This window comes from Nelumbo lutea, chromosome 3, assembly GCF_056320005.1.
Source record: "Nelumbo lutea isolate HS-2025 chromosome 3, American lotus-T2T, whole genome shotgun sequence".
Classification (NCBI taxonomy): Eukaryota; Viridiplantae; Streptophyta; class Magnoliopsida; order Proteales; family Nelumbonaceae; genus Nelumbo; species Nelumbo lutea.
In genome coordinates this window covers 38,684,355-38,697,299 of record NC_142686.1, presented here as the reverse complement: position 1 = coordinate 38,697,299, position 12,945 = coordinate 38,684,355, and the positions used below count along the sequence as shown (strand labels likewise).

At 36.6% G+C, this 12,945-nt stretch overlaps 1 long non-coding RNA gene and 1 pseudogene across 6 annotated transcripts; one reads left to right on the top strand and one right to left on the bottom strand.

Annotated features, from left to right (window-relative positions):
• The first annotated feature begins 1,689 nt into the window (after positions 1-1,689).
• LOC148864347 (uncharacterized) lies at positions 1,690-5,119 on the top strand (annotated as a pseudogene). 5 transcript variants are annotated; one of them, XR_016109711.1, is made up of 3 exons: positions 1,709-2,117; positions 3,396-3,439; positions 4,139-5,119. The product of XR_016109711.1 is annotated as an uncharacterized LOC148864347, transcript variant X5 (transcript). The 5 variants fall into 5 exon arrangements; XR_016109707.1 differs by lacking the exon at positions 3,396-3,439 and having other exon boundaries at positions 1,690-2,066; XR_016109710.1 differs by lacking the exon at positions 3,396-3,439 and having other exon boundaries at positions 1,693-2,117.
• A 1,517-nt stretch (positions 5,120-6,636) lies between these two features.
• On the bottom strand, positions 6,637-11,256 carry LOC148864346 (uncharacterized). The gene is made up of 3 exons (XR_016109712.1): positions 10,960-11,256; positions 7,188-7,298; positions 6,637-7,102 (listed from the first exon to the last, which is right to left on the bottom strand). It is a non-coding gene; the product is annotated as an uncharacterized LOC148864346 (long non-coding RNA).
• Positions 11,257-12,945: the final 1,689 nt, after the last annotated feature.

Genomic DNA, 12,945 nt, shown 5'->3' with positions numbered 1-12,945 from the left:
AAGAACCCTAATTTTGCACTAAGAGCCCTTAAATTCATCGTTAAATTTGCCTAATACCAATCCGATGACTCTGATCAACCCCCATTTATACTTTCACATTCAAATTAGGCACCACCATCAGACTCAAGATCTCCCAAAATATCTACCTTGCAAAATTTCAACTCAAAATTCCTCTATTTCCCTCTTCATCAAACGGAGATTTCATTTCGCCCCCTTTCAAAAACTTAAAACACCCATAACCTAGATCCCCTTGATCCAAACACATATGAGCCAATTAGATCATATGGTTGATCCCTAGACACACCAAAACACCTGCCCATAAAGTTTCGACCCAAAATTCCCCCATTTACCCTTTCTTTAAATCAATATTTTGTTTTAAATCTTCTCGTTGATCCAATTTCTTCTAATCTTAATCCCCATGAACCAATGAGACATTACCAACAGGTCCCACATACTCTAAAATACCCGTATGTAAAATTTCATCCCTAAATACCTTTGTTTGCCCTTCCTTGGCACCTAGATTCTAATTTCAAAGTCCAAATTGATTGAACCACTACTGTTCCAAATCCGGTTGATCCAGTCCTAGTTAGACCAATCTAATCTCACCATTCAACTCATAGTGCTAAAAAACCCTACACTATGAAATTCCAACCAAAAATACATTTGTTTGCCCATTCATTGCACTTATATTCCATTTGGAAGCCATAAATTGACCAAATTAGTACCCTCACAGATCTGCCTAATCTGGGTCTAGTTGGGCCAATCCAATCTACCAATTAAACTAGAATGCACAGAAACCTTACACCGTCAAATTTCAACAAAAAAATACCATTGTTTACCCATCCAAATAAAAGATTCTATTCCGACCAATCTTATTATCCCCCACACGCAAAGCATGGTTTTAAAAATCGACCTGGAAACGAAGTTGTTTTGGCCATCGATTTTTAGGTTGATGGTTTGATCATTCGGTTCGAATGAATGGCCTATTCTAACAATAAAAATAATTAAAATAAAAAATGACTAAAACCATTGAATGAGTCAACGGTTTGATTGCCCAAGTCAATAGGTCATTGGCCGATTTAACCAGGTTTGATCACCCTTACACTCGAATTAACCAAACTAGGGCTGTTCATGAGTTGGGTTGGGTCGGTTTACTGGCGTTTTTCCAACTTATCCGACCTGGTCGGTTTACCTAAAAATGAAACCGAAACCAACCCAATACTAAGTAAAATAGACCTAATCGATTTGAATCGGTTTGGGTCGGTTTTGTGAATGATTCTCTCAGCGTGAACGGTAAAGGATTCAAGTTTAAGAAAGCAAAGGCTGGATGCCTGGAAGTTAAAAATGATTTGATGGATTAAAACTAATATTTAATATATAATTTTTTTTATATAATATGTATATTTCTAAAATAAAGCTGAAATATATATATCCATAAATATATATTAAAACTAAAATATATTATATATAATATATATCTAAGTCGGTTTATATTTTTTTGTAACCCGAAACCAATCGATATCGAAGAAAAACCGACCAACTCGGATTGGATCGGACCGGGTTGGTCGGTTTGGGTCTTGTCATGAACAGCCCTAAACCAAACATTCTAAAATAACGAAATTGCCCTATAATTTCCGAATATTACCAAAATACCCTTACTCCCAATTATAATATCCAGCTTAACCTAAATTTTGGGGGATTAGAATTCGGCACTGTTCACCTTATTCGAGAGAATCCAGCACCAGCGACAGCCGATCCCCCCCTCTCCGTTTCTTCTTCTTCTTCCACCATCGAATCGACCGAAATCCCGAAGAAACACTGTTCGTCTTCTTCCTTCCGACGAACACAGCGGCGGCAGAACGATTGATTCAACAGTTGGGCTTCCCCAACCCATCATTAAGCCATTGTTTCGTTCGCCGGCTGAGCAGAACCATCGACGGTAGCCATTGCCCGAGCTGCATACCCGGAATATCGCCCTCCCCAGTTCTTTTATTGCAAGTCGACATCACCATTTTCGTTCAACAAGATAGTCGGAAACGAATAAGCCCGTGTCTCCTGTTGCAGCGGTCGGTTTCAGGCCAAAATCCAACCAGATAAACTCTGTCTTCTCTTCCCCTGTATTTAGTTATTTTTTCGTGTTTTTCCTTGTTTTCTTTCCCCTATATTTTGCCAAGAAACGATCAAAATCTAATGGGAGAAGGTGACAGAGTTGGTGATGAAGCTCCGCCGAACCAGTCTCTGTCGAATCCTCAATGTTAGTCCGGTCCCGCCGTAGTCTTCTCTTGGTATTCTGAGTCATTGTAATGTTTTGTTTATGATCAACGCATTGATCCATTTTTTAAATGAGATTGTCTGTTAATATTTTGTAAAGTTCTGTTAGTGATATGTTCTAAAAGATGATCACCGCTTGTTTAGTTCATCGCTGTTTTTTTTTTTTTTTTTTTCCTTCTTCTTGAAAATTGTTTAGTTTACGATTGAGTGCGTTAATATATTACCTGTCTTATTTTACTGAGTGCGTGGCTGGGTTCTGCCTCTTGAAACGAAAGACACCAAGCTGTTTTTATTATTGAGCATCAACGATACCGGGGTCGGAGAAAGACTGTTAATAGCAAACACCGCGGTAGAATTAGAAAGCAAAACAAGCTTAAAAAATTATAATAATAAATAAATATGATAATAAAAATGACAAAAAACGAAGGAATAAAATAGGAGGTTAAGAATCTGACAATCTGTAATGGTGAGTTTGGATCAATGGAACGGGATGCTTAGCTTGATAGATTAGAGTTTATTTGTGGGGAGAATAAGCTATTAAAAGAAATTTGGTAATGAAAATGAAATAAAAAAGAAAGAAAATAAAGAAAATAAAAAATACAAAAGATTCAAAAAAATAGACAAATAAAACAATAATAACAATAATTCCATAAAAATAATAAGTTTACAAATAGGGTTTCATAAGAAAAATAAAAACAAATAAATAAATAATTGTTAAAAACAAAAAAGGATAAAATAAAAAAATTAAAACAAACATAAAAAAATAAAAAACAAAAAGATAATAAATAATAAATAATGAAAATTGATACAGAAGATTCCGTTTTGTGTTGGCTTGTTCCGGTGTATTGTTCTTATGGCTTTTGCTTCTCAATGATACCACTAAGATTTGTTGGCGATGCACTAGTTTGTTCATGAAGGATTATTGCATCGGATTCCTTGCTAATGTCTTTTTGGTTTCCTTCAAATGTTTTCTTAGAAATATCCTGCTTGACATTTTCCACAGATGACGGGACTGTGGAATTTACCCCATCAGTTAAACTTGATTTATTTTTCTTTATCCTTATCTTATTCTCATTACTTAAACTGGTTTTTTTTTTTTTTTTTTTTTTTTTTTTTTTTATCAGCAAGGGAAAGATTTTATTAATCTCAACATCAAGTATTACAAAAGGTGGAAGTTCCACCCTATAGACACTCTATAGAATTTATAATTTTGCCCAGAACATTTGGTGTCTCCTTTTCTCATTCTCATTACTTAGACTAGTTGAAAACAAATGATTATTGTCCAAGCCTCCAAGGGCTTAGTAGATAAGTCAAACGAACAAATCTTTAACTTTCTTGAGGGTATTTTCCAGTTTGGGTCTCCCTACATCATTGTCTTTCAGAGGAACATCCATGGCATTGTTAACACTACTTTTTTCTTCTCTTTTTTGTTATGTCTCTTATTTGTAACAACCCCATTTGCCAAAGAATCCCCCACCATGTCATCACACTTCATGTCCAAAATTCTATGTTTTTGTTGTTAACCTTAAACCTAAGTTACTCTAATCCAGTAAACATCTAGTTGAAAACCCAAAAAAAGCCAGAAATATTTACATATTGGAGTATAGATTGCATTTGTTAAAATGGTTTAAAACTTTTTGCACTAAATATTTGCACCCTTTCTAACTTCTTTTGATGTAAATGGGAAGTAAAGCAAAATTTTCATCATAACACACACACTCTCTCTCTCTCTCTCAAGTCTCAATTGGGAGCCCTCAATCCAGTAACTACATGACTGCAAATCTCTTTTGATAAATTAAAAGAAATCTACAATAAGATTATCTATCCATGTTCGTAATGATTGGTTTCTTTTTTCTCTCTACAACAGTGATGGACTTTCTTCTGTAAGAGGTCAAAGAATGTGCCTATTGTACTTGAGAAGGTGATATCAGAGTTAAAATCCCAAGAACTTCAATATGAGCTTGATTTCAAAATATGGGTGCCGTTTCTCGCATGTGTTCTATGGACAACCCATTGTTCGTGCATCAGTCACATTGAAAGCTGTGAACTTGGAGTGTATCTCTCGAAGATTTGGTGCTCCTGCAAAGAATGAGGAGGAAGAAGAACTAGAAATGATTGATCAGCGGAGGCTCCCTGCAAATTACGACCCAACGAATTTTGATCCTACTGAGCATCGGAGCCCACCAACTGATAGGGTGTTTAGGCTTGTAGATGAAGTATCGGGACTCACATTAGTTGAAGTTGCTGAGCTGTCATCAATTTTGATGAAAAAATTAGGTATGAAGGAAGCACCAGTTGTTGGTGTCATGAAACCGGGTGCTGCTGCTGGATTGGCTGGAATGACGACGAAGGCACCATCAGCCGCCAAGGAGGAGAAGAAATTGGAGAAAACCGTGTTTGAACTGAAACTAGAGTCTTATGATGCAGCTTCGAAGATCAAGATTATTAAGGAGGTCAGGAGTTTTACTGATTTAGGCCTCAAGGAAGCAAAGGACTTGGTGGAGAAGACGCCTTCTGTGATAAAAAAGGGGGTGTCAAAGGAAGAAGGGGAACAAATAATTGAGAAGATGAAGGCTGTTGGTGCTAAAGTGGTCATGGAATAAAAAGTTGAACTGATTCAGGACAGAAATTGGTACCAACAGTTGAGTTTTCTTTGATTTGTTTTCCTACACGCATTGTCTTCTAAATGTCATAGATGCTTAACATGCAAATATTTATGCTACCCACTTCTTTTTAACTGAAGTTTTTATTTGAGGAGTCTGCTATTGGTTATACTCATTATCGTCTATGTTTCCTTTGACCTTAAAAAGCTGAGAAATTTTGATTGACAACGTTCTAATTTGTATTATCATGGATGAGCAGCTCTCTATTTAGTTGTTTTATCCTTTTATTAGTGATAGTGTGTCCAGAGCTCAGTGAAGAAAAGCCATGATTGTTATAACCATATGCAGCTTCCTGTTTGTTTTCTATGCCCTTTTTAAGCATGGGATCTCATTATTATCTATGTGCTATCTTCAGAGTGTTCAAAACTGAAGCTCTTTCTTTCTTCTTTCTTTTTTCTTTTCTACATACATTTAATACCTCTCGAACTCTTGAAGGAGGTAAGGATACTTTGACTTGTAGAGTAAGGCCCTGTTTGGCAAGTCTTTTTGAAAGATCTTCTGGGCTTTTATAAGCCCGGTAGACCAAAAATGGTCCTTGTTCTGTTTGGCTACTGAAAGCCCGTTAGACCAAAAGGCAGAATCCCAAGAAAGACCCTAAAAGACCAAAATGGTCTGGATCTCAGAATCTCCAAACCAAGCTTATAGTCTATTTGGGTTTCTCAGCTTTTTGATACTTTTGACAAAACTTCGACTCAGAGAAACTCTCTACCCCCAGCATTTGAGAAGCATCGACACAATTACTAATCGTGACACACTGTTCACTTCTCCTCTCCTTTTTCATCATTGATTGTCGTTCTTCACCATGTTCAACCGACATCTCTCATTTCAGGTTTCCGATCTCCCGTGAGATTGTGTCGGTTAAATTGTTTCGGTCAAGGTATAATCACTAAAGATTTGTTAGGTTCCCCAGTGTCCAAGGTATAGGTCTGATAAGCATGTTACTCGAGAGCTTCAGCCTCTGCAATTCTTTCAAGTTCCCAATCTCTGGAGGGATAGGACTTGAAAGTAGATTCGTATTGAGACAATGGAAATTGAGGTATCCAGCTTCTGTAAACTGGTTGCCAAGGTTTGTGGTATTGGACCGCTCAAGTGGTTCGTTGACAAGTCAAGCAATGTTAGGTTCGGACAATTGAGTATGAATGGTGGGAACACCGTAGCTAGATTTTTGTGACATGCCCATAGGTTTTTGTGTTCTGCTCCAGGTATTTGTTATTGACTATCTGAAATTTTCCTACGCTTTCTCTTGCCATATTCTTGCTATTTACACAGAAAATTTCTTAGTCAACCATGTCCTTGTTTGCTTATCATGCTAGAAAATAAGGAAATAGGGAGACAAGTTATCAGATTAGCAATTGCAGGAAGATAGATAGCAAATAAAATCACTTTTTTGTGTTTACACTGAAGACGTATGAATATCAATTTAAAGAGCTTCTGAGCGTGAGACTTAAAAGAATTAAAGATCCTTGGAAAGAATCAACTCTGAGAAAAACGGTCTGATGTTTTTGCTGAATTACTATATTACTATATTAATAAATGATCTGTTGTTTTTGCTGACAGATGTGCTTGGGGGGTGTTCAGAGAGGGTCTGTTGTTTTTAATTTACTTTTGGTCTTGTTGTAATTATATATGTATCTCGTACATGATTTTTTATCAATAAGCTATCATCCGTTACTGATAATGAAAAAGGTGGATAAAGTTATAATTGACTTAGAAAAACATATTTGTTGGGAGAATAATACCAAAAAAGTATTGAGCAAGGTTTTGGTTAGGAACATGTTCATAAACAGCAAGACTCTTTGGACCTGTGATACTGCAGCCTAACAGCTTTACAAGATTTTTGTGATGTACAGTGTTGATCAAATTTACTTTATTAAAGAACTGATCCATCTACTGTCTTGTGTTAAAGAAAAGGCTCTTTACAGCAACAACTTTCCCATCTGGAAAAATACCCTGTTTGATAATACCTTCAAGTCAAAAGCGTGTTCAAAACCATTCCCTGTGAAGAAAATTGGATAATTCAGAATTACTTTGTACACTGAACCAGATCCTCCTTGACCCAGTTTGTTGGAATTGCTAAAATAGTTTGTGGCCTTTTCAAGAGTCTCATATTTGATGTTAAGCTCAGATTTATTTACAACGGTCACCAGAGCACCGTGTGGCTTTCCTCTCTGAAACAGATGAAAGATCAATATAATTTGGATTCCAAACTATAACAAAAGAAAAGGAACCTTTAAAATATGAAGCAAATGATACCTCTCCTCCTTGCAAGTTTCCTCTTCCCAAAGAAAATAACTGTTGCAACAACCATCACAACCGCCAGAACAAAAGAAACTACAGCCAGAATAATGGCCAAATGGTGCACTCCTAATTAGAATCACCATAAAATTTTATCAGTAGAATGTCTACTATGAGAATTGGTGTATATATCAGATAATTTAAGGAGTACAAATGCAGAGTTGTTGAGGGTCCACTTTAATGATCAAAGATAACTCAACCATTCAAATCTTTCATTCTATTTTAGAAGTGGCTACGTTGGAAACAAGTTCAGCCATAGTATAGTTCTTGCAACAAGAAAGAAGAGTGGGGCTTTTATTAAAAATTCACAAACTTAATTCAAATAATAGCAGAAATCTCAATTATAAACAAGTAGCAGAAATCTTATAGTGGGAAAAAGAGAAAGAAAGAAAACTAAGAACTCACCATGAATTATACCAGCCACCAAGTACCCAAAAGTGATAAATATACGACCTGATGCATGCTTTGTTCATTATCCATGAGGTCCCATCTCCACCTCTGTGTGTCTATTGTTGTTGTTTTTCATATGAGACTACTTTTCTTGCTAATCATTTTATTTTGAGGATTCAACTACATGTGAAGTTGAAATAAAGTAGCCTAAACAAGTTGATGTAAAATCTGAGAATGGTTCCTCCACCTGTTTGTGTCCATTTCCTATGGATGGTAATTGCTGAGACTCTAGATCAGGGGATAGATTTGGCCGTTTGGGGCAGTGAGACTCTATCCATACTCAGAAGGAACTAGAGGATAAAATTGAAAATGAGTGTGCTAGGTGAGTTGGAGGTAGCAACTTCATTTGTATGTTAATGTGACGTAGAATCAGACATAGGGACTACTAGAATGCCATCACACGTCATTATATGGGGTGTGGTGGAGGAGAGAAACAGGATGATTTTGAAACAACAGAGCAACATCTTTTGAGCCATTGGATGTAAGCTTCTTGGCATTCTCAGCTCTTGGGTGTTGGTAAAACTGAAATTTAAAGGTTTTCTATACTGCTTTGAGTAGGAACCTAGTAGAAATGATTCAATCATATCTTGATGATCCCCACCCAAGATCACGCCCCCCTCCTGCTGTTCTTGCCTTATCAGTCTCATTAGGCTCCAATTTGGTGGAAGCTCATTTAGCCATTATTGGGACAGATGTGCTTGGGGGTGTACTTTTGCAGACAACATTTTCTAGGCTTTTAGTTGCTGATAAAAAACAGCGTTTTCTGGGCTTACAGCGGCCCTGTAACTGATGCTGATGCCATAAAAAGCTCAAGTGAAGGTCCTCCCTACTAGGATCAGAATAAATACATACAAAAGATGGTTCGGTTCAGATCCAATATTTTCTTTTTGATTGGTAAGGATCAAGCACCCCTCTTGATAGGTTGAGTGATTTAAGAGGTACGGAAAGTGTATGCCTGGAGGTGTGCCTTCTGTTGAGGCATAGGGAAAACGCTGAGGAGCAACATAATACAAGCATGGACACCCTTAAAAGTAAAGTCTTAAACCTCCTGTGTATAAGTGTGTATGAAGATGTCCACCTTGTATACAGCGTATGCTTTTTATTTGTCTTAAAGCACTTCACTGTTTCTTTATTTGTTATAAATCAGTATATATGTATAGAAAAATACCAATTTTGTTCTCCCCATCACATGTCAATTTGTAAGTGGAGCTATGCCAATTTTAATATTTTGTAAAGGTAAATGTGTAAATGGGGCTCACAAGTAATATTTACATGTTTGAATGCGTTATTGGGTCCCGCACATAACATTTAGAGAGAATGACGGTTCAGTCCAGGGTCAGAATTTGTAAGCTCAAAGTACATTTGGGATAGGTGCCAACTCGGAATTGATGCTAATTCACGGGTGGGAATGGGTGCATGTGGGTTTTTGACATTTTGAATATTTATAGATTTGCATTGGGATTCAGAAATCTGCATTAGTCCTGTCCGTACTTTTCCATAACATTTAACATGTATGTAAGAGGGATCGACAAGTATTCTTGCCAAACGGTCTTTCGATCTTTTTAGCTTTTGAAAAAATCATTAAAAAATTGCAACTAATGGTCTTTGGTCTTTGAAGATCTACTTGTGAAAGCTCGTCAGTCTTTTATGATCTTGAGATTTTATAAGATCTTCAGACTATCCAAACGTCTCCTAAGTTATTAATTAATGCATATGATGAATCTTCAAGTAGTTAAAATGCCCTTCCAAACATATCATGGAAAAGCTTTTAGAGAACTTACACATTCTAATTCATGTTATTTCTATTTGGAGAATTCTTTGCCATATTTTTCCTTTCAAGGATTACGTAACTAATTATACCCAAAAGATGGATAATCTTTGCCCACTTTGCACCTTGCCATGACTTAGTTGAATACATGTCTCTGTTTCTTCATTGTCAAGCCAATTTTCCTATCTAGTTTACATCATGTCTAGCTCTCTAAATTGAAGAATACTCTGGGTGGTGTTTAGAAGATTGGATTTTCCTTCTGGTGGCACAAAGTCAAGGAGACTCTAAGTGATGATATTAGCTACTTGTGTAAAATTTCTGTTAATTTTTGGCATTGTTGGAAGGCTAGATGAATTGAGGACCTGAATAATCTTAAACAAAGATTAATTAATGCTTCATTGTTGGAAGGCTAGCTGCAGGACAACTATGTAAACTCCAACTTCTATCCTTGTTTAGTGCTTTCAATTGGCTCATGCTCAAGTTGAGGACGTGGATAATCTTAAACAATGATCAATTAATGCTTCATGCGATCCATTTACAAACCCCACCTCTACTACGCATTGGGCACTTCTACACACAGCATTCATTAAGCTAAATGTGGATGGTGCACAAGGATTCTCTCGATCTCGACCGGATATTGTATGTGTTTGGTTCCATTTATGTTTTTGGGTGAATGTTTATCTGATAAAGACTCACTTTAAACGTTTTTCACCTTGTTGTTTGGTTAAATTTAATGTAGGCGTTTCAAGAAATGTTCCTTTACACTTCAGTAACAATAAACGTCTTTCCATTTCATGCTATTTGGTGGGGGTTCCTTTACCCTTCAGTAACAATAAACGTCTTTCCATTTCATGCTGTTTGGTGGGGTGTTTCAAGAACCATATAGATGTTTCAGTGTGACACTTTCATTGTGATATACATGATACATTAGTCAATCCAACGGTATATATGCTTCAACTTAGAGACTGCTTTTTAGATCCAACGGTATATATGATATAATCCACATCCAACGGTATGAAGGCTATTAATGCCATTCAAGTGTAATTGATAAAACCAGTGGGAATCCCATGGATATCTTTTACAAATACTCAACATGTCAGAAATAACCATCTAAAATCTACAACTTAAACATGTAAATTTAGAAAAATACATGTCAACAGCCTCGTAAACAAAGATATGCATATTAGGAAAACAGGGCACAAAACTTGTATACAGATGATTAAAGTTTTGTGTATACTAGGAAAGAATAAAGAAATGATATCTGCTTCTCTTACTGGTATGTTAAGGATTGACGAAAAATATAAAAAGTAACTGATGAAAATAGATGCGACAACACTCAGAGAATATACAGGCGGCGAGAAACACTCTCTCCCTCTCTCTCTCTCTCTCTCTCTCTCTCTCTAAAACCTTCAGATGCGGCAAAACTCTCTAAAACCTTCAATGAAAACAGAGATATTGCCGAAAGTTAAGAGAAAAGAGAAAACAAAGAGAAAATAGGGAGAAAACGAAGACCTCTTACTAGCGGCAGCTGCTCTCCCTCCGGCGAAGAATCCTCTCTCCGATCATCGCTGGACTGGTAGATCCAGATGTTCTCCTCTAAGGCGGCGAAATATTTCTCTTTCTAGTGCTTCAGCATTTTAGGTCATCGAGTGAGGAAGAAGATATCTACCTTTAGAATACTAGATCCAGGTTGCTTCGGATCATCACCTCTAGACGACACGTTAGCAGCCACACCGGATCCACTTCAGCTCGTCGTTTCATGAAATGCCTAGGCATTGGAGGGAGCGAGAATTTCTCGCTTCCCCAAACGGCTATATGCACAAAACCAATGCAAATAAATGCATAAATATTTATTTGTATTTTTTTAATAAAAGCACGTACCAAACAGTGATTTTTGAGCCAAAAAAACGTTTATCCCTCCATATGCTGATATGACATTGAGGTGGCTTCATTTTTTCAATAAAAGTAGACAGTTCCAAACATGCCATTATCATAAGGGATAATAGTGGTGAATTCTTATTTGAGAAAGCTATTTGTGGCTGGCCCAAAAAATTTTTGAGGCTCGTGCTTTAGAAGTAGGTCTTTAAATGGTTAAAGATCAAACATCTTTGAAAGAGATGCATAAAAGATAGTCAATGTCTTTAGAACGTTATTTGTCTCCACTTGATTTCATTGAGTTTGATGTTGGATTACAGGCAAATCCGTTCCTAGGATACGAGAAACTACAACTAGCAAAGTTGAAGAATCTTCGGAGAAACCTTCTGTAAGACCGTAGCAGACTGGAGAGAGAGAGAGAGTGAATTTCGAAAATGTGTGTTTTTTGGAGTTTGATTCATGAAAAGTAGTTAACAGTTAATGACTGTTAATTTTGAATTGTGCCTCTTGACCACACCCGATCGAATCGTGACTGTTGATCTCATCAACGGTGATCAACGATCAATATTGCATCAAAACCAAAGTCACCATTCGCACTAAAGCTAAAGTGTGTCTCTAAAGTGTCTCATTGCATGTGGTATCAAACCCCTATACTCTTCTCTACTAATTCTAAGAAGTGTAAATCAACTCCTATTAAAATACTGAAAACAAACCTTATAATTTTTCAATGTGGGACAAGTTCAAAACTGAGTTTTGCAAGAGAAAAGCTAATTTTTTAATCAAGTGTGCAGGTGTAATTTCTCATGTAATTGACCAATCGAACCCAATGGATTTAGTCTTTTATGAGATTAAAATCCAACATTCCCTGGCAGTCATGCTCTATTATAACCAATTGCAAGGACCATTTGCATGGTTTCATCTTCAGTCTTCTTCTGTGTCCTTTATACCATATACATGGTGCTGCCCATGTTCTTGACAAAAAAATTGCTTATAATATTTTGAGTGCCAAATCTGGGTTTGCATCTCACTTCTGAGTTTCTCAAGTCTGATGTTGTTAAAAGAATTAGCCTAAGGGATTTGGGTTTTCCTTCCAAGAAAAGTTCTGTACCGAAAAGCTATCCTCGATGTTAACCACCTGGTGAAAGAGCTGGTGTATGAGTCCCTTACATAGTTGAAGGCAAAAAGAGGTGGCAAATAAGCCCTATTCTCATTTTCTTTGGTTTTAGTATATATTGCTTCTTTTTAAAAAGCTAAATGTTTTAATTTCTCTGGGGCTGTATTTGGATCGGGGATGGCCAAGGATATTTTAAAGAGCATTATAGAAGATTGGGGAAGGATAAGCTTTTTTTTTTTTTAATTAGAAGAAGGAACTAAAAGATGAGAGAAGGGACATTCAAAAAGCAGTTAAAGAAGCTGAGAATATGTTGAAGATGAAGCAAAAACTCTTCTCTAATCGATATGGACAGAACCATTGAAAATTGGAAAAAGTTGCTTTGAAAAGGCAACAATACACCTTCTTCTTGGCAGTTTATTTTTAAGTTTTGCAAGGAAGCCGTGGAGAAGATGAAATCCAGTGATGATCTCCTACCAAAGAAGTCATATAATTAATGCATCTAATTCAGC